We start from the raw sequence: 6,000 nt of genomic DNA on the forward strand, positions 1-6,000 counted from the left end.
TATTCTAATAATCTGAAATTAGTCTTTAGTTTTTTTTACTGTGACTTACTGAAATCAAACTCATCCCAGGAGATGGACGCCTTGTGTTGATGACGACAGGCTGCAGGAGGTTTTAAATGAGTCAGAATCATTGTGAAAAATAAAATCAAGACTTTTGATTTATGGAAGAGGATTAGGATTAGACGCAAAAAAACGCACTGGATTATTTAAGAGATGTGTATGAGCTGTGAACGTCCATCTTTGTGAGGACCTCAGTCTGTCACAGGACACCTGCTGATGTTAAACGTTTGATTTTCAGACTGAGGTCTGGTTTGGTTTCAGGTGAAGATCAGTAGGTTGTTAGGGCTGACTACGGTGGGCGAGAAGGGTCAACGCAAAATGCAAAAGCCACGACGGAAGTGAGCAGCGGTCCGACTATATTATTGGTCCGGAAGTTTGAAGAAGCTTGAGGACTTTGAGAAGTGACGGAAGGGGACTTTGTGAAAATATATATGGAGGGAGAGTCTTCAGGGAGCCTGGTACCGAGACTCTGCTTAGCAGCTGCTGCTGGGGGAAAAAAACAAAACTCCCAGTGTTGCATGTAAAAATGAATCATCCAGTTTATTTATTTATTTTTTTAAGCGCAGAACAGACGTTTAGACTCACGAGGTTTCCTCAAAAGAAGAGTGAGGGAAAAGAGCACGAGGGTTTTTCTTTCTTTCTTTCTTTCCTCTGCTCCTCGCTGTTGTTTCAGACGTTTGACCAATGAGCTGCAAATTCATTAATCTACTCATTCATTCATTTGCTACAGTTTCTGTCAGACACAGACTGTATATTAAAAATGGACGTAGTCACTGGGACCGGGGAATGAAGCCACTGGGGAAGTGCCTGGAGCCTGAAGAATTCTCTGAAATGACCAGCAGAGGGCGACTGTTCTGTTTCCTATAGAAGCGTTTGAGAAAATGACTCTACTTGATTCATAACGTCTTGAAACATTTTATGCGATACAGTGTACAATTTTTTAGCCTACCAGCCATTAGTAGATGGACCAAAAAGTTGATTTTGGACCCGGGTTGTATTTTATTTCCTTTTTTAATTTAGTTTATTTATTGCCTATTATCTCCCTGTACTCGTTCAGTGATCAGTGGAAACGTCTGCATTTCCATCCACTTTGTCCTTTAATCCGATTCAACATCGGTCTCCGTATATTTCACATTCTACAGGTGTCTTCATTTTTCATGTTCACTCCATCGCTGAGGTGCATGAGGTGACCGGGAGTCAGAGAGGGAGGGAAATAGAGGCTAAATTGAAGGAACAAATTGAGAATGGACTGGAGGTTTTTCCGCACACCGCCCCCCCAAAACACACACACACACACCCGCACACACGCACACAATTCAGCAACCACAAAAACTGTGTCTGACCACAAATATGCAGAGCCAGCTGCCTGCTCAAGTGCTCTTGACATTTAAATTCATACGGCCGGCCGTGCTCGCTGCAGACCTGAATACTGATGCATTCTGGAGCATGGACACATTTGTAAGAGCAGGGGGGGGAGCACTATTACACGATTTGTGTAAAAGAAAAAGAAAAAAGCGCCAGTTAAAGAGACAGAAAGCACATGGGAGGATGTGTTCCTGCGGCTGCAGGGTGATGAATCTGTTTTTTTCTACCACGCAGGCGGTGGAACATGACACACACACAGTAAACAAAAAAAAACCCGCAGTGTAAAATCGCAGCCACAGCAGCGACGCTGGAAGCCAGTCAGAGTTGGAGATGCTGAGAGAAAAGTCTAGATGATGAAGCCATATTAAATGCGGCAGCAGCGCAACATTGGTGACCGTTGTATTGATTTGATGGACCAACAGCATTTCACACAACAACAGACGGCAAACGGCAACTTGCTGCATGTCACAGAAAGCAAAGGGCCGTATTCAGCTATTCCTCATCAGAAGTAACGCCGACTTTATCCACTTCATATCCTACATTTGTGCATCAGATACGCTACACACACAAAAAATACAAAGGATGTTCCGAAATGAGGATTTGGAAAATGAAAAGCACGGAAAGGGTGATGCATATACCCACACGTTGTATATACGCCAATCGGCCAACGCTATCCTTTCTATCTTAATGCCCTGTGAACACGCACACAGTCAGCTGCCATGCGCACACGGTGCACAGCGAGGGGCACGTTTGTCTGCCAGCTGAGAAACTGTATGCAACTGTTGGCCCAGGGAAAGAGGTAAACTCACATCTTCTGCCCGTAGAGGAAGGTTAAAACTATATGGGTGTTTTTAATGGGCCACCGACGTGGTGACAGAGAGAGACAGAGAGAGACAGCAGGGCAAAGAGCCCTGCACACAGCTCTACATTGACGCAATGGTGCGTTACACTCACTCACCAAAACACTCCCTTTGCCCCCCCGTAGGTTTTAAAAAATCCAGATTTGATCGCGTGACTTTGATGAGCGTCCCCCCCCCCCCCCCCCGACACCTCCTCCAAGAACCTGACAGCGGGAAGAAAGACTTCACGCTGTTTCAATTCCACCTCCAGAGATGAAGAGCTGAGAGGGAGACCTTAGAGAAGTGCTTCACAAGTTTTTTCCTTGACTTAACTGCTGAACTCTGGAAATTGTTTGGGCTTTAAAATTGGTTTGAAGTTGTTGTTGTTTTCCCCATCTTATATGGCGCATCCAGAAACAGGCGACTGTGGCTCACGTTCAAACCGAGATCCGGGGGTTCACCTTGTGCAAACGGTGGCGCAGCAGGTGTGAAAACAGGCGAGCAGCAGAATATTTCAGCATATTTTTCCCAAGTAAACTGGTGGGTGTAGTATTCACAGGATCAAAGGGGTAGTTAAACAGTTTGGGAAAATAGATTTGTACCTTTGTGCAAGGGAAACTAACTAAACTAATAAGTGACGCAGAGGTGCTGGAGGGTGGACCAGTGCTACGACGTACATTTACTCAAGTATTACATTCAAAGCAACAAAATGCAACTACTTTTACAGTAAAGCCCCAGTGTGTAATTTTTGTTCTTTTCTGGTGCCATCTGCTGGTAAAATCGCAAACCGCAACCAACTGAGCACCCGACGGGTGACACTTTATGGTAAAAATTCCATTTCCGGTTTCCGGCAGCGCCGAAACAATTTCAACGCGAACGCGACGTATTCTGGCACAGTTTTGTGCAACAACTGTATTCAACACGACGTAGCAAACATCGCGACTCACACGGAGGTCGGGTCCACCTCATGTCACTACATTTAACTCCTGCAGAGTTGACGAAAAAAACACCGGTTCTTTGTTGCAGGTGATTATACGCACATGAACACATAGTTATGGACAATATATTCAATCTCTGTCAATAAGTTCTGCTAAATATTACACACTGTAGCTTTAAACTAACAACTCCAACATCATTGTGATGCTACAAGGAACTTATGTCAGAAAAATATGTATTACTGTATAACTATCTAAAAAGAACATGCTGATCTTAGAGAGAACAGTCTGTACTTGTATCTTGTGTACAGACGTGATCTTTGTATGTCTTGTTGTCTACTATGGAAGCGGAAGCCCCTCAGGGTATGCGTGACTCTGCAATAAGACTCAGGAAATTCATGACTGCCATATGACTGTCTGTGTAGACAACTGTTGTTTGTATGACTTTATCTGTAAACAAGTACCACCCAGATATACGTTGTAAAGGGGAACCGCCCATCATGCCTAAATACCCTTGTATCTCCTGTATTCGGCGGACAACCTCGGTACTCAGACAGTGCTTTTGTATTGACTCGTCCCCTTGCAGCAAGCATATATTAAATGTTACTACTTGCCTAAAAACCGAATTCAACTTTCTGTGTTCATCAGATTACCCTAACATTATACCAAGGAGAATGGCGCCTAAAGTCGTTAATCTCCAATAATATTCGGCGAGGAAACTGTTAAAACATCAAGAATAACTATCCTCGCTGTCGGCCTGAGCGTTTGCAGCAGAGTCATCGTAATGAGCTCAGTTGTGTGCGAAAGACGCAGGTGTCACCTGAGTGCGCTCATACCCCAGTTTGACAAGTTAGAAGAATAATGAGTGATGCATTAATCAAGTGCAGTTTCTCGATTCGAGATACTAATAACACACTCCCTTCCAAACATTTGTTTGGAAGCACTTAGTGCGGCAACGGCTCGCCGCTGACGCGTGATTAAGAAGACGAAGGTAATGATGTTGTCTTCCTCCAGGGCCGTTCGCATTGCAGCAAATTGTCTCTTTCTCATAATTGGAGCAGAAGCGATCGTTGTCTGTTCCGAGGCCCGCGTGATTTGCGTCAAGGCTGATTCATGGAGTTTCCGTTCGCCGCTGCGGTTTCTTTATTTGTTTGTGTTTGTGGCGGCGAAGAGGAGAGCAAAGAGCTTCCAGATTAATATGCGAGTCAGTTTGAGGGAATAATGAAGTCCTAATGGAGGGAAAAAACTCAATTTAAACTTTCAAAGAAATGGAGCCGGAGGAGCCTCGGTAAAACAGACTTCAGAGTCGCGGGCTCCCTGTGTGAGGATGAGTGATAGAGGCTGTAAGTGTTGACTTATGGGCTGTGAACCGTCAGCAGAGCATTTATTAATCACACAATTGTTCCAGTGCGTGATTCAGAAGGAAAAAGATTTGTTGCCCCGTCTCCCCGGTTTTTAGCACTTCTGAGTTTATTCCCACAAATAACGCCGGCGCCATTTCAGCAAAAATAAATTTTCAAAAAGTACATTTGCAAACAGGAAACTCCGCTCGCTTCCCGAGACACTTCAAGTTCGGCCAAAGTCGCCGCGAGGATTGAAAAATAAAAATCAAATTTCTGTCAAACATTTCATCCCGGCTGGATCCAACGCAGGAGGACGGCCGGTGTCGGCCGCGGCGTCCGCCGTTTCCCCCCCTCTGCCGTCGGCCCGCGGCACGAAACGATGCACATTAACAGTCATCAATGCAGAACACGCAGGTGCCGACGCTCGCTGAATATGGAACGACTCGGGTTCTAACCGCAGATAAAAAGGATAAGCAGCTGTTGCATGTGATTATCCCCTGTTTTCTGTTTCTTTAAGCTCTGATGAGACTATTTGGAGCTGGTTGCTGCAAATGCGCTCGTTGATGCTGTCACAAGCAAACAGACGTGTTAATGTGGGCGAGGAGAAAGAAGAAAGAAAACACTGAGCTGCAGGTCGGAAACAACAGAAATACAGTCTGGAAGACAATGAGATGAACCACATGGTGTCGTCACAGAAAGAAGCAAACGAGATTATAACCTGAAACATGAATGTGTCAAAGCTAAAACACTTCCCACTTGAGGAAAGTTTGAGACGGAAAAAGATGCTAGATGAGATAAAAGATAAGGTCCAATAAGATAAGCTAAGATGAAATAGATTAAGCTATGATAAGACAAGATAACATAAGATAAGCTAAGCTAAAATGAGATGAGCAACTAAGCTAAGACAAGCTAAACTCAATAGCTAAGAATGGATAATGAGCGAAGACATTTTAACATATGAATCCCTTGGAACTTTATAACTGGTATGAGGAAAATGTTCATATTCAACGGTCTCATCTTTTCCTGCCGTCATTCTGTCTTTGCATTTTCCCGTCTGCTAACTTGTTAGCCTCTGTGGCTTACTGACACCGACAGTCACTGAAATATATTTGAATTAGTTTTTTCCCTTAAAGGGACAGTTCAGTGATTTTGAAGTGGGGTTGGGTGAGTTACTTATGCATAGTTAATATGTCACCTTATGGAGATGGTGATCAGCGAGGTCATCTAACGGAGTTTGGAGGAGAAGTGGAAGAAGCGTGAGTCTCAGTCCCACTGTTGCAGAGGGTTACCGCCGAAAAAACTATTTTTCACAACATTTTTAAATGCATACCTAAAAATTGTACAATTGTACGCTGAAGGATGTATTTTTTCACTGCTTCAGTTTTCCGCCAGACAGATGTTTAAAGTTTGCCCTTTTCTTTCAAGCGTACTTCGGCCATGTATTACTGCGCCAACTCG

The sequence above is a fragment of the Scophthalmus maximus genome, chromosome 6 (assembly GCF_022379125.1).
Source record: "Scophthalmus maximus strain ysfricsl-2021 chromosome 6, ASM2237912v1, whole genome shotgun sequence".
NCBI lineage: Eukaryota > Metazoa > Chordata > Actinopteri > Pleuronectiformes > Scophthalmidae > Scophthalmus > Scophthalmus maximus.